At 36.6% G+C, this 21,437-nt stretch overlaps 1 protein-coding gene across 1 annotated transcript in view; it reads right to left on the bottom strand.

The window, feature by feature from the left end:
• LOC131155721 (F-box/kelch-repeat protein OR23) overlaps positions 1–21,437 on the bottom strand; it is a 34,501-nt gene that overhangs the window by 11,407 nt on the left and 1,657 nt on the right. The window lies entirely within an intron of this gene.

Here is a 21,437-nt window from a genome sequence, read left to right as displayed (position 1 = left end):
TTTTTTTTATTTTAATTAATAAATTCTACTTATACAATCATTATTAATTTACAATTTTTAATTTGTATTCTAATTAAATAATAAATAAACTAAATTTATATACTAATTATATTTATAAACTGAAATTATAAAACAAAATTTACAATTTATATACTAATTAGTAATTAAATAAACTGAAATTTATAATTTATATAAACTATAAATTGAAATTATAAAACAAACTAAATTTAAAACTGAAATTTACAATTTATATACTAATTAAATGAACTGAAATTTACAATTTATATACTAATTAAATAAACTGAAATTTATAATTTATATAAAGCAATAAAGCATAAATTAAAATAATAAAACAGAATAAATTATTAAGCAATAAAGCATAAATTGAAATAATAAATTACATACCCACTGGCCACCACCCACAACCCCCAGTTACCACTTACCCAATACCCAATACCCACTCCCGCGGAAGTTGCGAGCCTCTGCGAGAGAACTGCTGGTCTGCTGCAGCTGCAACCTGCAAGCCTCCAAATTTTGGAGGAATCGAAGGCTTGCTGATTTTTGTGTTCTTGGACGAAGGAGATGAATGACGGACCAAGGAAGACGAAGCTCTACAAAGCAGATTTTGGGGGTTTTAGGGATTTCGAAGCTTCAGATCAGTAGATCGAAACTGTACGTACGAAGGAGACGAAGAATCGAAGAGTAATTCAAGTGAAGAGGGAACTGAACTCAACTTGCAGACGACAGATGTAAAGGTTTGAACGCTCGAAGCTGCTTTTCAGTTCTTCGGACTTTGGAGGATTCAAATGATGATATCAGACGAAGGAGAGACGCACAATGGAGCATATTCGAGGAGACGAGGTACGCTGTAAGGGGCTTTCGGCCATGACATGGAGTAACAGACGTTACGTTCCGTAACGTTAGTGTAACGGCCGTTACGAGTCGTTACGTCTCCGTAACGGCCGTTACTCATGTGAATTTTTGGCTCGCCGCTAATACGGCCTGTAACAGAATCGGTGACCCGTTTTTCCGTTACATAACGGCCGTTACGTTTTCCGTTACATAACGGCCGTTATGCTACGTAACGGCCGTTATTTAATACCATGCTCAAAGCTACTTGAAGACTAACAATTCCATCCACGTACAAAGTAATGACAGTGCCAATTTGGGAACATAGATCCCAATGTGAATGGAATCCAAAGCATGGAGAACAAATTCAACAATAAGCTTCAGAACGGGAGGATCCCTTAAGAAATCTAACACCCCTTAAGCTCTTCCTTGAAAGATGAACAAGGTGTACATTCTCTTTGATAAATGGGTTGGTAGTTGGTACAACTCCCCCAAATGCCTAGCACTAGCCTACTAATGCAAGGAACTAAGGAAGGATCATCCAAAATATTGTCAATTTTTTCAATAGAGTTGTCAGCCATCCTACAAAGGATTGCAGGATGTTTAGGAAGAATTGTTTTCCAAAGAAAGATTGTGGATGGTGAACTCTTAAATGTGAGGGATGGTGTTGCCATGATAATAGGGGAGCTCATGCTAACGCTTTAGTTGGGTTTCTATTGAAACAACAAGCAACCTACTTTTTTAGTTGGAGCATTTAACTAAGGCAAAAAGAACAAGGATGCTCAAGCGGTGTGTGCTTTAATAAAGATTGCAAATTTTATGATTTTCCTTAATCACTTGGGACTCTCATTCCATGAGGGTTTGCAGCCATGGCTCTCATCCAATGGGAAAGGTGTTCTAAGAATGTCATGGTCTTTGTGCCAAATTTGCCAACCACAATCATCCTCTATACATGAAGAGCACAATGTTCAGAACACTTTCATTGACAACAAGACATCCATGAACATTATGCTCTCTTCACCTTCAAGGTTGCAAATATTTGAGGACAACATCTTGTGAGGCAATCCATAGCAATCCAAGCGTTCAACATGTACTCATTGAAAACACTAGGGTATGAGAATGTTATTTTTGGATGGAAAGGTTCTACCAAATTTCATGTGTTTGATGATCATGGCATCTACCATCTACTTACTAATAGGAAACAACAGCATGATCACAACTTAATTTCTACCCATCATCAATACATCAAGGTACAATGAAGTGAGAATAACATATTTATTCCTAAAGCAAAGGCACCTTTCAATATCAAAAATCTTACCCGACCAGGTCAGCTTTCTTCGAACAGTTTGCGTAAGCAGAAAAACAGCCATTTCCTGCCATATTGGAGAGCCCCTTCATGAGAGGAGATGAAGGGGGCAGCTAAGAAGAAGAAGAGGGGAGGAAATAGAACGAGGGGAAATTCTAATCCCTAAATAGGTAAGAAGACTAAAAAAGTGAAGGTTCAATCATACATATGCTTAGACAACAAAAAGGTGTACCAATTATGGAGTAGAGGGCTTCAAAAGGATATCTCTCCCAATCCTGCATTCCCACATACACTACAAGCCCAAGAGAAAAGAATCCATTTCTCTCGAAGTGCATCCAATTCAAGACCCAACTCCTGCCCCTAAGACAGTCTAAGACTGACTTGAGAGGAGGAATTGGAGGAAATAAATGTAGCTGAGGATGTTAAATATTCCAAACCTCTATATTAATAAGTTGGGAACAACCTAAGGAACAACATTTGAAGTTTATTAAGCTCCTTTAGAAGTATAGGGATGTCTTTTCTTAGACTGATGAAAAGATGTCAACTTGGATGAGAAGTTAGGAATGCATAGATTGGAAGTTGCTCTAGGGAGTTCTAATATAAGGTAGAAGGATGGAGAATAAGAAATTCATCAAAAAACCAGAATAATCAAGCCAATCCAACACCAAAAATGGCTACCTTACATGGCTAGCGAACATAGCTCCCGTCAAGAAAAAGAATGGCCAAATTCAGGCATGGATTTTAGAGACATCAACAAGGCTCGTCCAGAGGATGACTTCCCTCTTCCTAATATTGATATTTAATGGATGCAGCAGTAGGAAACAACATGTTCTCGTCCATAGATGGCTATAATCAAATTAAGATGGCTTTACAATGTAGAGAAGATTGCATTATGGACTCCAATTGGGAACTTGTTTTTAGTAAATATGAATTCATTAAAAAAATGAGACAAAATAACATGTGAAGGACAAGACATCCTCCAAGAATCAACTGTAACAACTACAGTGTTGCTGCCCACAAATCACTTTGAAGATCAAACCACAAAACCCCCCAAAAAATCCCAAATAACGTGCCCAAAGTGAATCCAAGAGGGCAATTCCATCACACGACAAAGGCAGGGAAGCTATTTGAGCCTTAAAAACTCTTGTATTCCTCTCATTCCAAAAGGTCCTCAATATACAGGTCATAAAACCTTTCTTTTCTACTTTTTCCAAAGCCCTAAAATCTCACCAACAAGAAGTCACCACACTAAAGACACCACCCACATTTCACCAAAGCAGGAAAAAAGAGTGTTCCAAAGTTGGCTTGCCAACTGAAAATGTAGAAAGAGATGCTCATTTGTCTTTTTGGACTCATGGCATGTCATAAAAATAATCTAGACTAATGGCCTTATAAAGCCTTCAAACCTGTAACAAGTCATTCGCATTAATCCTACAAAAAGTCAGTCCAAATAAAAGCTTGGATCTCTTCAGCAAACTTAGCCTTCTAAATGATATGGTTCAAAGGATATTGACTCTTAAGGATTGGAGGTTTTTATTAAATGAAGGAGAAAAAAAAAGACATGGAAGAAAAAGAACCTAGTTTGGGGAACAAAATAGTCCACAACACTCATCAATGTAGTAAGCTCATGAACCTCTCTGTCATTAATATTCCTGAAGAACTAGAAGTCCCAACAAAGAGAGTCTCCTTCTGACAAAAGAAAGAAGTAATTGGTGCATTGACAACTCAAGATAGCATAAAAAGACAAGGCACCAACATAGCTGAGAAAAAACAAGGCACTAATATGTCCAATGAGATCTCTCCCACCCAAATATCCTCCCAAAACCAAATCTTGTTACCATTACTCACCCTGAACCAAGTAAAAGGAAAAGGATAAAAAAAAGAAAAAAAGAAAAAAAAAAGACAATACAATCTAGGAAATAAACTTCCAAGCACTTGCATAAGAAACATTGCCACTTCTTTCTAGGATCCGACACATTTCCATAAGCTTCATGCTAGCTGTTGAATAATTGGGTGAAATGAACATAATGATAGGCCTCTCCTCTATTTATAATATATGCCAAAGTAAATACAAATGACTATAATGCCCTTACTAACTCTCACTTGTTAATTAATTACGCGTCAAAATTGCGTAATTAAGTACTTAAATGTATTAATTAAGTGTTACCATTTTAATTAAATACTTAATTATGTCCAATATTTTAATCATTAAGATCATTTGATAATTTTAAGATAATTATCTTATTTTTGTCATAAATTTAGACTTGAATTAATTTTATTGTCAATTTCAGTTTGTCTTTTTCTTATTTAAAGTCTTTGTTGGAATTTAAATATTTCTTTGGGGTATTTTCATTATTAAAGTCAGTTCTTTTTTTTTTTATACATTGTTGGAGTTAAAGCTTGTTTGATTTTAAATTTATTGTTAAATTTATTTAGTTGAGCTTTATTTATGATCTAGTTTAGTTTGTTTTTATTTATTTGAGATATTGCAGGATCTATTTATTGCATTAAAGTTATCATTGCGTTGAGTTGGGTATTTATTCTTACGTTATTGTTGAGTTTAATTTTGGTTTATCTTCGTTTAATTAGTGAGTTGGTTGGTTGTTTTTATGTGTGTTAAATCTTTAGTAGGGTTCATGTTGTCTTAATTCTATCACAAACTCTCAAAAACCCCAGAAACCGAATCTGAACTGTGTGAATAATAATTTGTTTTCTTATTTTCTTTTTCTGTTTTACATGAGTTTGAAACCGATTTGCATTCCCTGAAGAGACAATCTGGCCTTTGGGCTAATTATTATACAACAGAACTCTTATACTTAGGATAGCCTCTGCACTACTCATTTTTAGAGGGTGTCAAGTTTTTAGCGCCGTTGCCAAAGACTAACAAAACGTTAGTTGAGAGGTGTGATTAAGCGTCAAAGTTGCGTAATTGAGTACTTAAATGCATTAATTAAGTGTTACCATTTCAATTAAATACTTATTATGTCCAATATTTTAATCATTGAGCTTATTTAATAAATTTAAGATAATTATCATATTTTTGTCATAAATTTACAGATATTCGTATTTTATAATTACAGGATAATTTTTAGAAATTAAAGTCGAAATTAAAATGCAAAGTGAGCCGTGTACGTGAGCTGGAGTCCGAATCAAGGTCATGAGCATGAAAAGAGGCCGTGTACGGAAGCCGTGTGCGTGTGTAAAATTGAAGAGACCGGGCAATGCATGCGTGAGCTTGAGCCGTGTGAAGAACAAAATCATGCACGAGGATGAAGGGTGTGCACTAAAGTAGCTGGGCTGTAGGCTTCATGCATGCAAGATGACAAGACCACGATTGGGTCTTAGGCAGCTTTAATGAGGAAAGGAAAAAGAGGCCTAGGGGGAATTTTAGATGCGTGTGGGTTGGACGTGCATGGGCCAAGCACATAGGCCCATGCGTGAAGGAGGCCGGGCCATGTGGAGTTATGAGAATCCAAGGAGAGCAGGGCTTCAAATGCAAATAACACCAGGCGCTGGAGGCATGCAGAGAAGCCCATGCGCTGTGACAAGACTACGTCGGCTGCCAACAACGGTGTGAAGAAACTGGGCTTTAATACCTAAGCAAGAAGGCATGCACTGGAGCATTAAAAAAGATGAGGGAACCCCTAGAGGCACGTGAGATGATGTGGGGCTGTGTACATCCATGCGTGAGGGGACTCTGGGACGGGTTGAAAGAGTCAAAAAAAGAAGGGCAGCTTCAAGGAATAAAAAGGGAGGCTAGGGTGTTTTATTAGCAAGTTTTTTTTAGGGTTCAAAAAAGGTGTGCAGTGAGGCGGCAGCTTTGGTGAAGTTCTTACTTGGGAGCCGTGGGCAGCAGGAGCATCTCCCTTCTCCATTACCTACGGCCTATTCTCTATTCTCTCTCTCTCTCTCTCTCTCTCTCTTTGGTTTTCTTTTGTTTTAACGTATTTGTTATTTCAATAGTTATTTTAATACTATGTTTGAATTTAAATTCTGCTTGAATTAATTTTATTGTCAATTTCAGTTTGTCTTTTTCTTATTTAAAGTCTTTGTTGGAATTTAAATATTTCTTTGGGATATTTATATTATTAAAGTCGGTTCTTTTTTTTAGACATTGTTGGAGTTGAAGCTTGTTTGAGTTTATTTATTATTAAATTTATTTAGTTGAGCATTATTTATTATCTAGTTTAGTTTGTTCTTATTTATTTGAGATATTGCAAGGTCTATTTATTGCGTTAAAGATATCATTGCGTTGAGTTGGGTATTTATCCTTACGTTATTGTTGAGTTTAATTTTGGTTTATCATCGTTTAATAAGTGAGTTGGTTGGTTGTTTTTATGCAAGTTAAAACTTAAGTAGGGTTCACGTTGTCTTAATTCTATCACAAACTCTCAAAAACCCCAGAAACCGAATCAAAACTATGTTCAATAAAAATTTGTTCTCTTATTTTCATTTTCTGTTTTACACGAGTTTGAAACTGATCTGCATTCCTTAAGGAGACGATCTGGCCTTTGGGCTAATTATTACACCACAGAACTCCTATACTTGGGATAGTCTCTACACTGCTCATTTTTAGAGTGAGTCATTAACATAACATTCGCACACTAAAAATGCTAAAATGACTAAGATTAACCATCAACACTCCCCCTCAAGTTGGAGCATGCATATTGTATGCTGCTAGCTTGTTACAAAAAAATTTAACACGAGCCTCCCCCCTCCCCCAAGGCTTTAGTAAATAAATCAACAAGCTGCAAATCATACTTCACATTAGTGGTGGTAATGAGCTTCTACACAAGTTTCTCCCAAACAAAAGTGGCAATCAACTTCAATGCGTTTTGTCCGCTCATAGACGACCGGGTTGGAGACAATATGAATGGCATCTTGATTATCACACATTAACTCCATAGACTGAGAATGTGGGAAATCTAGTTCTTTCAACAATTCTTCAACCAAACAAGTTCACGTGCAATGTGAGCCATGGCCCTATATTCCGACTCAACACTTGACCTGACCACACAGTTTGTTTCTTACTCCTCCAGGAAACCAAATTTCTATGTTCTACCAATAAGGATACATTACCCGATTGTGGATCTTCTATCGGAAAGTGACCCGGCCCAATCTGTATCAGTATATCCTTGAATATGAGTGTGACGGTGTGACCTTGATCCTGATATAAAGGTCCTCTCTTAGGTGCACCTTTAAGATATCTCAAGATGCAAATTAGTGCATTCAAATGACTTGTTTTCAGAGAATCAAGAAACTGAATCACATCACTTGCTGCGAAAGATAAATTCGATTAAGTGACCGTCAAATAATTCAACTTAACAACAAGTCTATGATATTGTCCTAGGTTGGGCAACAGCACCCATATTTGACACTAGCTTATTGCTAGGATCCATACATCAATTGAGTTTGGATCCCAACATTCCAGTCTCATCTAAAAGATCAAGAACATACTTCCTGTGACAAGACCGTTCTAGTACGAGATCTTGATACTTCTATGCCCAAGTACTTCAACGATCCCAAATCCCTTGCCTAAAACTTATTTTTCAAGAAATGCTTTAGGCTCTAAATACCTTGATCATCATCATCAATAATCACAATATCATCCACATACACAATAAGAAAAATCCTTTTGAATGAAGTGTGACAATAAACTACAAAATGATCTACTACACATTGTTGAAGGTCAAACTCAAGTAGTAGAGCTCTGAAGCGACCAAACCATGCCCTTAGAGACTATTTTGAACCATATAGCGACTTCTTGAGCCAACACACTAAGCCTAACTCCCCCTAAGCAACAAACCCAAGTAGTTGCTCAATATAAACCTCCTTCTGAAGATCACCATGTAGGAAAGTATTTCACGTCTATCTGGTGTAAAGGCCAGTGATAGGTGGTGGTTAAGGAGATGAACAAAGGTATTGAGGCAAGTTTGGCTACAGGGAAGAACATGTTTGAATAGTCCAGGCCATACACTTAAGTATACCCCTTAGCAACAAAGTGGACCTTCAATCGAACCAGGAAACCAGTTGGATTAACCTTCACAGTATACACCCAACAACAATCAACCACCGACATATCAAAGGGGAGACATACCAAGTCTCACGTATCATTTTCTTGTAGAGCATGCATCCCTTTTATCATTGTGTCCCTCCACCCAAAATGGGACACAGCTTCAAAATTAGATTTGGGAAGAACAATAGAAGACAAGGTACTAACAAAATAGTAGTATAAGGGTGACAAGAAATCATAAGAAACAAAATTAGAGATCAGATGTTGGGTACAAGTGCGCTTACCTTTTTGAACATCAATAGGAGGATTAACAACTTGGGGAAGAGGATCATCTAACAAGGGAACTACAAGCGTAGAAGTGGAAGTTGGAGGAGGCTCTCCTCCCTTGAGTCATCGTGTGCACACTTGCAAATTGGGCCAATCCAAGTGACGAGAAGGACTCAAACTGGATGAAGATGTAGGATGCCAGGACGAAGGAAATAAGTTAGGATCGAGAAGGCTAGGCAAAAGAAGAGACTCATCAAGGTCAACAGAACTCAAGGAATCAGAGCAGTATCGTGTAGACTCAAAAAATGTCACATTAGAAGAGAAAGAAGAGAAAAAGAATCGACATAAAGTAAGGTTATAACATCGATATCCAATTTTTAGTATAGGAATACCCCATAAAAAAAACATTTGATAGCACGATGATCCAACTTATCTACTCTTGTAGTTAACTGATGGAAAAAAAGACAACCAAATATGCACAAGGAAAGGGAAAACAAAAGAGCCTTAGGGAAGAAAACTGACTATGGGATTTTATCACCAAGGACAGAGGATGGCATTTTATCAATGAGAGAGCAAGCAGTGAGCACAACATAACTCCAAAAAAAAAACTTTAGGGACATTCATTTGATACAATAGGGTACGAGTGACTTTGACAATGTCTATTTTTTCGTTTTACAACTCCATTTTGTTATGGAGTGTGCGCACAAGATGACTAATGGATCCTACACCAAAATTAGTCATATAGGTACTGAATTAGGTACTGAAGTACTACTTGGCATTATCACTATGAAGTATCTAGACTAGCATATCAAATTGAGTCTTTATTTGAGAGTAGAAGGCACAAAAGAAACAACTTAGAACAATTTTACATTAAATACAACCAAGTCATCCTGGAGTAATCATCGACAAATGTAAAAACCCCCAATTTCAACGTGACAGAACTAGGACCCCAAACATTAGAATGGACAAGCATGAAAGGACTATAAGTCCATTTGTTGAATCAGGAATGAAAGGGAACACAATGATGTTTTGCCAACTGACAAGACTCACACTCAAGACTAGACATAGAGCTCAAAGTAGGAACTAGCTGTTTTAATTTGTCTAAGGACAAATAACCAAAGTGACAATGGATTCGAAGCAATGTAGCAGCGGCAATGCAAGCAATGGAGAAAAGGACGGCTCAAAGTAGTAGAGTCCACGAGCTTCACATCCTGTGCCAATCGTCTTCCTCGTCTTCAAATCTTAAATAATCACAGAATCAGGAAAAAGAAGGTTACAAAACAATTAGTGCCCTTGTAAGCTTACTAAATGACATGAGATTGAAAGGGAACTTAGGAATGTATAAAACAAAAGAAGGAGACATAGAGGGAGTAGGATTTACTGTTCCTATTCCCTTAACTATAGTTGTGGACCCATCAGCAAGGGAAACTTGAGGTGGATTTTTAGGATACTGGAGGCCAGAAAAGAAGTTGGTTATATCTGTCATGTGGTCAATAGCAGCGAAGTCAATAATCCAAGGATTAGTGGGAGAGATACGTTATGACATACCAACTATAGGATTACCCTTTTGAGCAAAAGATGCAATTTGATGAGATGCTTGCTAGGATGTTTGATACTATAGGAACCTTGAATACTTTTCCTCCGAAATAGTTATAGTCGGTTGTTCACGTGAACAAATGCCTAACAATGGAAACAAACTTTTGGGATTTGAGGATGCTATCCCAAGACATACACAACCTCGATACAACAGTAAATCATAAATACACAATGAGAAAAATGCTCTTGGGATTCCAAAAGTGAACTTTTGGACCAACCGAAACAACCGCAAGTGAACTTCCAGACCAAATGAGTCAACCGTTGATTTAACCACGAACGAGTCACCAGCAACTGGACATAGCACTGCCACAACCCTACAAAATCAATGTATAAATACTGCCACTGCTCCAAGAGACTTAGACACGGCCCCAAGAAACCAACATACAGCTCTAACAGTACCAAACAGCCCCTATACAGTAGAAAATCAGAAGCACACAGCGAAACAACATCCTCCTAGAATTCATGAACACCATCCCAACACACAACGTTCAACAACTGGAGCAAACCACAAGAACACAATGAACAAGAAAGATAAAAATGAATCAAGAACACAGCAATACCACTGTTTCAGGCCTCAATGAACTCTATAAACATTGACCAACAGCTTCAGACATTAGCAAGCAATCATTCCCAGAATGCCACACATGAACAACTAAAAAAGGTGGTATCTTTAGACAAAAAAGATGACAGACAACTTGGTATTATAGTGTGAGGAAGGATTCAAGACATTTGGGAGGAAAATCGGAGCAAAATGACTGCTGAAAAGTGTCTCACGCACCAGTGTGTGGGGTCAGCACTGTAGCGCGCAGATGCTCCTCTGGCTATGAAATTTTAAGGTTAGTTTTGCAAAATATGAGGTATTTCTTGAGGTGTTGAAGAGGACAGCGGCGTCCAGGATTTTTCTGGTGACTGCAAGCTTTTTTCCAGCAACTGCTGAACCTGCTCCTGGACTTTGGTGATGTTGCTGACCCTTCTACAGCAACAGGTTGCATAATATTATGATGTTTAGGATTTGATTTAGCAGCGGTCATGCAATTAGGGTTTCGGTCAAATCTTGCTCTGATATCATGTTGAATAATTGAGTAAAATGGAAGACCTTCACACTAGTGTTTTAAAAGGCATTGTTGAGGCATGCCTTGAGGCATTTTGCTGCTAGAAAACACTGAGGCGTAGTTCAAAATGCGAAAATCCTGCTATGTGTACACTTTCTAGGTCGGAGCATACGACTCCACTGAAAAAACGCCCTTTACTTACTTTAATAACATAAAAAAATTAAAGAAACCGCAAAATAGGGCAGAAAGGCCCTTCCAATCGTGCTTTTCTATCAACGAATGGACAAAGAATCGAATGATCGAAGACTCCTCCCTTCAACAAGTGCTCCATCACTATAATTTTTAAAATATAAAAAAATAAATAAATAACTATTTTACACATTTAAAAAAAAACTCTTTATTTTCAAGATTTTTAATACAAATAAAAAATAAGTTAAAATTTTTATAATTCTTTGAAAACTAAAAATTGGAAATTGGAAAATGTTTTCCACAACTAAATGGGCTCTTAGTTTTCTTTTCTTGCAATAATATAGCCCCTCACAGCCTAAGACCACAGCAAGCAATTAGAAGCTCCAGCCAATTTAATGACAGAGTCCCTTATAACTTTATCAGTAGAAATCATCTTGTACTCCAACCTTTTTCCAATAAGCAGCCAAGGGCAGAGAACTAACAACAAGAACAGCTCGTCACAAATATAACAGAGGACACAAGCAACAGCGGAAACATTAACTTCAAAAATATAACCAGAAAGGCAGAATCGCTGCCACATACTGGAGATAAACCAGAACACTAGAACAGCAACTATCAACATCTTGTGATACTAGAGGAGGAGTTCAGATATGATAACACAGCAGAATCAAAAATATAGATCCGATACCCAGCAAAAAGTTATATGAATAAACCACAAACCAGATACTCTAGTCTCCATTGAGCAACATATTCTAACTCCTTGCTCTTATAAAATAGAAAACAAGGGATTACTTCACACTTCAGAAACAGCACAGAAGCACACAACCAACATGGTTGCAACCACAAAGCGTAAAAAAAAAAAGTGTACCAGTCACAAAAGGAAGATGAGGCTCTAATGACAATATAGTAACTATCTTATTTTGCACCATTGGAGAAACTGGTAGGGTGCATGCACGAGATTGCCCGTGGAGACATGACCAGTAAAAATGGGGATCCTAGGATGTTATAGAATGTCTTGGCTTAGTAGGCTTGAACCAAGGTTTGTTAAGGGGAGTCCTGAACCCACCCACCCCCCCCCCCCCTCTTCAGCCATAGGCTGCTGAAAACTTACTGCACATTTTGTTCATGATATTGTCCCTTCTCTGCTCTCTTACCCTTTCCCTGTATTGTAACCCCCTGGAGCAACAATTTAATTGTTTCTCATTTGTTGAGACATAATGTGTGGCACTCTCATTGGAGGATGAAAACCCACACATGTTTCCTTCTCTATTAATGATCTTTTGGCACTCCCCTCCATCCATTGGAATGGTTTCTCTAGCCATCCCTCACACTTAGAGCTTCCAAGGGATTGCCTCATCTCCTCTTTAGCTTTCAAAAACGCCCTATAGACAATCTTAAAATGGAACTAATTCATACTTGAATGGGTTATTAGGTCAAATCAAACTTCAGAAAAATATTGAAATTGTAGTTGAAATGATACCACAATGGATGGGATGAGATGTCAACATGAAAACGAGGCAGTGGCTATGATGGATGCAATAGTATGGTAATGGTAGGTTAATAGAAGTCACGTGGTACTACAGTGATGCTGGGCAAATTAAAAGGTGGACATGGTAGCTGTGAAATGGTTATGGTGGTGATGACATCAAGCTAACAATGATCCTATTTGTCACTGTTAGCCTGAGTGGCTACATGATCCTAATTGTCGTATTTTGATGATATCAACCCATTAGTGGTTCTTAATTAAACTAATCTTTGCATACTAAGTTGTGACCGGTATAAGTGACAAAATCACACAGATATGGGTTTTGTGCAAAGATCAAGCAAACATTCTCATAGACAAAGATCGAGTGGACAATCAAATAGGCAAAGATGAAGAGGATACTCAATCGGAAGAGCTCAAGCACATACCAATGGAAGCTAATGTAGAAACATATGTAGGGAGTGTTTGAGGTAGTATTTGTTGTAACTCTTATAGTTCTATTTCACACATGTTTATTGAGCAAGAGTTGAGCAAATTGCATATGCATGCTAGGGCATAAGAGTATATAGGATATCTTCAGTACTTATGAGTTTTCAAAGTCAAAACAAGAGTTTTATAAAATTATCCTTTACTCAAATGTATTTTTATATGGGACAAGTTTTAAAGCATATTAGTGTTATAATCCTTTAAAAACTTGGTTCTAGTTGGGTTTAAAACCTTATTTATGCACCACTCAAATTTCCTGAACACCTTTCAGTATTTGGAGCATAACTTTTTCTAGAAAACTCCAAAAAGGGTGATCTTGGTATCCACGGAAAGCTAAGAAAAAATCCCACAACTTTCATGTTGAAGACTTTCACTAATTTGGGTAATCAGTAGGGGTGTACACGGTTCGGTTCGGTTCGGTTTTTGCCAAAACCGCCAACCGAACCGAACTCCTCGGTTTTCAAAATGACTAAACCGAAACCAAACCGTACACCGTCGGTTTATGAACAAACCAAACCGTAAACTTTGTAGTTCGGTTCGGTTATTTTCGGTTTTACTAAATTTTGAACTATGAAACAACTTGAACCCAAGTTGGGCTGCATCAACAGGCCACAACCCATTTTATAACTCATGGGCCAAGGCTTTACTTGCAAAGCGTAGGATCCAAATAAAATATATAGGGTGGAGATACTTGTATTCTTCCCATTCCCAACTGATGTGGGACGCAGGAAGAAAGCACGGAGCACCCTCTCCCTCTCTACCTCTGCGGCTCTGCCTGTCTCTACTTTCTTCCTCTGTCTGTACCTCCCTCTCTACCTCTACCTGTCTCTGCTTTCTTCCCCTTCTTGTGGTTCCTGCTCCTGCATCTTTCTTCTCTCTGGTTTTCTGCATGAGAAGGTCTCCGCCCACCGGGAAAGGCTGCAGCCTGCAAGCTAGATTGTTCGGCGAGGCTATCTCGCCGAAGTTCATGGAGTTGGAGTCGTCGAACATGTCGGCGGCAGATTTGAAGGCCCAAATGGCGTCAAGCTTGGAAAGAAAAATCTGGTGTTGAATGTTGATTACCCAAATCCGAGGATGCAAACAGTTTCGGGACTGGTTAGAGTCCATTCCAGATCGAAGATGGAGATTGACGATTAAACCTAGAAGAACCACCATAAGCACTTGAACTATTCTGACTTTGGTAGGCGGTAGCCATGGTGGATTCGAAGGTGGTTTCTCGCCGGCGACTAGCGATCCAACAGGCAGCATGATCACTATTATATAAAGTTATACAATTATTATTTATTAATCCGGTTTTCAGTTTTTTCAGTTCGGTTTTGGTCCAAAACCGAAACCGAAATTTTTTATATTTCAAAACCGAAACCGAAACCGCAAACCGAAAAACCGAACCAAAATGTGTTTCGGTTCGGTTTCAGTCCGGTTTTCGGTTTTTCGGTAATTTTTGTACACCCCTAGTAATCAGTCGACGGTTTGGGGTAAACAGTCGACAGTTTCAGGAAAAATGTGACTCAGATGAAACAGTCGACTAATTGGGGTAAATAGTCAACTAATTAGGTTAAACCGTCGATGGTTTGTGTTGGGATTCAAGCCCCAACGGCTTTAAACAGCTAGTTTTCAAAGTAAACAATAATTTTTTAAGTCCAACGGCCATAAAACGGCTAGTAACTCACTTTGCCTATAAATACAAATCTAAAGGCTTGTTTAAAGGGTGATTAATATAGTCATATATCATTTGCAAGCACACTTCAATTAGTTCATCATATTTGTGCTCAACTTTTCTTTTGCTCCTTAATCTTAGTGTGATACATTACTTTGAGAGAGTTGTGTGAGGATTTTGATTGTATCAATTATCAATTCATTCAAGGAGCATTTGTTTTATAAATCATTTTCATCTTCTTGTTGCAAAGGGTTCTTAGTGAACCAAGTTGCGAAGGGTTCTTGGTGAACCGAATTGCAAGGATTTTTGGTGAACTTTGCGGCTCTTGGTGAGCGAAAGGGATTGGTTCCCGTGTGAAGGTTCTTGGTGAACCTTGCGACTCTTGGTGAGTGATAGGGATTTGTTCCCTTGTTGTGTAAAGGCTTCTCCGCCGGTGAAGGAGGTTGATAGTGGATTAAGAATCCTTGAGTGGGTCTCAAGGCGTGGATGTTGGCAAGGGGTTGAACCACGTTAATATCGTTTGTCAAGCTTCTCTTCCCTATACTCTTTAATTTACATCTTGTGCATGATTTAAGTTCTTTATATTGTGATATAATTGTTTGTATCTTGCCAAGAATTATTATTTTGTAAAGGAAAACCAAAATACGCAAAAGAGTCCATTCACCCCCCCCCCCCCTCTCTAGACTCTACTCCAGGGCCAACAAGTGGTATCAGAGCAAGGCGCTTAATTTTTCGAAGTAAATTCCAGAGTGAAAAGATCAAATGGCATACTTGGTGGACACTTCTTCCCAAGGACAATCCATATTTAAACCACCAAAGTTCGATGGCACCAACTATCCATCATGGAATAATAGAATGACCATCTTCATTAAATCATGCGATCTGGATATGTGGGAGATCATCTCAAATGGCCACTTCTCCTTCACCAAGAAAAATGAAGATGTTCCAAAGTCAATGATGGAGCTAGCAACCGTTGAAAAGAGGTTAGTACAACTTAACTTCAAACAAAACATTATCTCTATTGTAGCTTGTGCGATGAAGAGTACAATCGTATTTGCGGATATGAAACCGTAAAATAAATTTGGAACAAGCTCAAAGACACATACGAAGTTAAGAAGAACGGTGATGTGGATGCTGCAACAACTTGGGACGAATTTGATGGACTTTCCACCAACAATGAAATAGAGGAAGAAGCGGAACATTCTTGTCTCATGGCTAACGAGCAAGAAGAGGTAAGTTCTAATGACAATGAATATGCTCCTACGTATGATGAACTGATAAATACTTGTACCAAATTATTTGATGAATTAGTTTTAGTTAAAAGTAAGAACAAGAATCTTAACGAACAAATTACAAAAGCGTAAACAAAAGGAACCTCTTTGTTCCTTATTGAAAGACGAAAATAGTTCCTTTAAAAGGCAAAATGAAGAGCTTATTGCAAATGCTGAAGATTTGAAAATTAAATTAAAAATTGTTTAAAAGAAAATGCACAATTGAAAAGGAAGATTGATGATGATAGTAAGATTATTTGTAAAATCACCAATGGGAAAGAAAACTTTAATAAACCCTTAGGAACCCAATGAAATAGATTACACAAAAAGGGTTTAAATTACAATTCCTCTTATAATTCCCATGGTCATACTAATTTTTATGCATCATCAAATAGGGCAAATAAATCAAATTCTTCACATGCAAACAAGACTTGCCTATATTGTGAAAGGAAAGATCACATATGTTTCACGTGCCCCATTTAGAGGTGCTAGAGGCAAAGAAAGGAAACTGGAATGGGTAGTTAAGAAGACTAATCCCTTGAGACCCAAAGAAGAATGGGTACCAAAACGAATTACCTAAGTTTTAGACTATTGGATTTGATAGGAATTAGGTAGATTTAAACATACCTAGGAACAAGTGTTTGACTAAGTGAGTTTATATCGTGAAAAATTAAAGAGACTTGCCATAATAGCACTCAAGGTATAAATTCCCGATTTATGCATAATAATTGGTTGATTAGTACGCTGGGAACTTTAGAAAATCAAACCAATATTGATGAGTTCAAATGCTAAAACCAATATGATCTTTTAACTGTATATATCCTTGTTGATTGGTTGATTTATTTTAAAAGTATTGGTTATAGTTTATGGGATAAAGTAGCATGCACACCCTCACAAGCTCTTTATTTAAGCTTGTTCCTTAGGAATAAATTTATGGGAAATAATAGAAAAACCTTGTAAGTCTAAGATGAACAACCTACGTCATCTACTTTTGATTAAAATCTCAAAAGCATGCCCAAGAACCCACCTCTTAGACAAAATATGATTTCCTTAGTCTTATGAAAATATGATGGTAAAACTCTTGAATATGCACAGTCAGCGTACTTCTTGCATAAAATTGAATCCTAGGGAAATTAATCTTAACTTATGGTATCTTCCGATTAGTGCTTAATCGGGAGAACATGTCTCCTATCTCCAAAAGGTTTTTTAAGCTAAAAGAATAGTTCCTCTCTTTTTTATGATGATCAAAGGGGGAGTAGTAGGTTGGTGTTATAGGTTGGGTACTATAGGTTGGGTACTATAGGTGGGTGTATTAAGTACAAATCTGTAGTGATGTTTAAAACGCAGATTTGTTACTTAATCTATTTTAATGAAAGTTCAGCTTATGTGCTTATTTGTTTTAATATAAAATGAACTTTCTAGTTTGTATAATTGTTTGCTATAGCTCCAATGGATATCAAGCATCTAGTTAAATGTTTTAATTATGACTTATATGCATATAGTAAGGGGGAGAAAAATTTCATCTTATTTAACAATAAGCATAAATTAAGGGGGAGCTTACAACTATATCCTATGAGAACACCAATGGTTTGTCATCATCAAAAAGGGAAATTTTGTTAGTCTGAGTGGCTACATGATCATAATTATCGTATTTTGATGATATCAACCCATTAGTGGTTCTTAGTTAAATTAATCTTTAATACTAAGTTGTGGCGGGTATAAGTGGCAAAATCACACAGATACGGGTTTTGTACAAAGATCAAGCAAACATTCTCATAGGCAAAGATCGAGTGGACAATCAAATAGGCAAAGATGAAGAGGATACTCAATCGGAAGAGCTCAAGCACATACCAATGGAAGCTAATGTAGAAACATATGTAATAGGGAGTGTTTGAGGTAGTATTTGTTGTAACTCTTATAGTTCTATTTCACACATATTTATTGAGCAAGAGTTGAGCAAATTGCATATGCATACTAGGACATAGGAGTATATAGGATATCTTCAGTACTTATGAGTTTTCAAAGTCAAAACAAGAGTTTTATAAAATTATCTTTTACTCAAATGTACTTTTATATGGGACAAGTTTTAAATCATATTAGTATTATAATCCATTAAAAACTTGGTCCCGGTTGGGTTTAAAACGTCATTTATGCACCACTCAAATTTCCTGAACACCCTTCAGTATTTGGAGCATAACTTTTTCTAGAAAACTCCAAAAAGGGCGATCTTAATATCTACGTAAAGCCAAGAAAAAATCTCACAACTTTCATGTTGAAGACTTTCACTGATTTGGGTAATCAATCGACAGTTTGGGGTAAACATTCGACGGTTTCAGGCAGAATGTAACCCAAATGAAACAGCTAACTGATTGGGGTAATCAATTGACTAATTGGGGTAAATAGTCAACTCATTAGGTTAAACAGTCGACGGTTTGTGTCAGGATTCAAGCCCCCAACGGCTATAAATGGCTAGTTTTCAAAGTAAACAATTATTTTATTAGTCCAAACGGCCATAAAAAGGCTAGTAACTCACTTTGCATATAAATACAAGTCTAAAGGCTTGTTTAAAGGGTGATTAATATAGTCATATATCATGTGCAAGCACACTTCAATTAGTTCATCATATTTGTGCTCAACTTTTCTCTTACTCCTTAATCTTGGTGTGATACATTACTTTGAGAGAGTTGTATGAGGATTTTGATTGTATCAATTATCAGCTCATTCAAGGAGCATTTGTTTTATAAATCATTTTCATCTTCTTGTTGCAAAGGGTTCTAGGTGAACCAAGTTGCGAAGGGTTCTTGGTAAACCGAATTCCAAGAATTCTTGGTGAACCTTGCTGCTCTTGGTGAGCGAAAGGGATTGATTCCCGTGTGAAGTTTCTTGGTGAACCTTGCGGCTCTTGGTGAGTAATAGGAATTTGTTCCCCTTGTTGTGTAAAGGCTTCTCCACCAATGAGGAAGGTTGATAGTGGATTGAGAATCCTTGAGTGTGTCTTAAGGCTTGGACGTAGGCAAGGGACTAAACCACATTAATATCGTTTGTCAAGCTTCTCTTCCCTATACTCTTTAATTTATGCCTTGTGCATGATTTATGTTCTTTATATTGAGATATAATTGCTTGTATCTTACCAGGAATTATTATTTTGTAGAGGAAAACCAAAATATGCAAAAGAGTCCATTCACTCCCCCCCCCCCCCCCTCTAAACTCTAGTCCAGGGCCAATAATCATTGTATGGAGATAGTGGATATAATGATGGCATCATTATGATGTTATAGAGCTGGTAACTGAAAGACAGGGGGCCTCCAATCTTGATAAATTTAACAGATGCAATCATAGAGCTATAATTTACTCACGTAGTTATGTTTAAAAATACTTAGAACGATGCAACAGATGGAGATCATTGTTGCATAATTAATGTCACGGGGATGGTATCTTGCTAATGGTGGTAAAGGATTTTCATAGTTGGTAGCATTAATGGTGGTGGTGGTCATAGTAGTTGCATTATCATGTTTTCATAGGGATGGCGGTGGGACACAGCTTGCCTCAAGTATTGACATATTTAATAGGGGCACCTATAGAATGGTAATTTATTGGAGGCAATCCTTGTGTAACTAGGGTTGCCACTCACTAGCAAGGTTTTAAATAACGGTAGAGATAGAAACACCTAATGGTAACGGGTGTAGCGGGATGTAGAAGTAGTGGATGTTACATAATGGGAAGCAAATACCATGAATTTTTTTCAAGCACACATAACCTATGTATATTGGTAAATTTGCATGTTTTAATCTCTTAACTCTTCTTAAAATGAGTTTGTGTATTTTCAATCCTTTAGTTCAACTTACTACACATTGTTTAGGAACAAATTTTACATTTGTCTCAAATTGCTATTGACAGAAAAATTATATATACACTTTTTCATTAATCACATGCTTGAAAAATTAATTAATAAAACAAAATTCATTATATGCTCCACTAATCAACTAGGCACATAGACATACAAATAATACAATAAATTAAACACATTCTATTATTTTATCTGTTTGAGTAATAAAAATTTAATTAATTTAGACTAACAAGTTATATTGTGTAACTATAACCATGCTTTAACACTATAATATATAAACATCAAATTTATCATTAAATCAATAATGTACTAACAACTTGAATAAGGTAAAAACTAGGAAAGGAAAGAAGGTTGAAGTTGAAAAATATAGAAAAGAAGAATCAAATTATTATTAAAATAAATATTTTTAGCATAATAGTGTCCATATCAAATTATTACTTAACACTGTAATATATAATCATAACACTATAATATATATAATCATCAAATTTATCATTAAATCAATGATGTACTAACAGTTTGAACAAGCTAAAAACTAGGAAAGAAAAGAAGGTTGAAATTGAAAAATATAGAAAAGAAAAATCAAATTATTATCAAAATAAGTATTTTGAACAAAATAGTGTCCATATCAAATTATTACTTAACTCATCTTTTGTAAATAACTAAAAAATAATTTTTGTATCATTATCCTCATTATAGCCCCCCTCCACATAGCTTACCAAGAATAATTTATGAAAAGGGAAAAATAAAAATGAAAAGAAAAGACAAAAAAATAAAAATGTATATATTTTTTGTTGCAACAGTCCTTCAAAGTTTACATGACGGTTATAGCTGCCATTACATAGTGATAGCAGTCCATAACGGCCATTATAGTTGTGATTTTTCTTCCCACTGATTTAGCGGGGGGCTAACAAAAATCGGGGACGCAAAAAACCATTACGTTGCTGACGCTATTTAAAACCACTGCAAGATCCAAGCTTTGTAACCCATGAAAAGATGAGAAAAGATGAATGTAACAGTCTCAATGTTGATACAAGTACCATTTTTTATTGATAGTATATACTATACACCATTATAGTCTTCTTAGGAAAACAACAATTGGTTTGGAAGCATACAGATAGTACATACCATCATAGTTTTTTCTATCAATTAAAACTACGTATATTGAGACTGTTACACTCATCTTTTCTTTTGTTTTCATTTCATGGGTTGCAAGGTTCATATGCTTCCAAACCAATTTTTGTCTTCCTAAGAAGACTATAATGGTATCTACTATCAACAAAAATGTCTATTTTCTTTTCTTTTCATGAGTTGCAAGGTTAGAGCCTGGATCTTGCACTTCTTTACCACCCTTATCCTCTATTATATTTTACACATCTCAGAAAAATTAAAATTCACTTGAACAAACAGAACAATGAAAT

This window comes from Malania oleifera, chromosome 5, assembly GCF_029873635.1.
Source record: "Malania oleifera isolate guangnan ecotype guangnan chromosome 5, ASM2987363v1, whole genome shotgun sequence".
Taxonomy (NCBI): domain Eukaryota; kingdom Viridiplantae; phylum Streptophyta; class Magnoliopsida; order Santalales; family Ximeniaceae; genus Malania; species Malania oleifera.
This window is presented reverse-complemented; position numbering and strand designations above follow the sequence as displayed.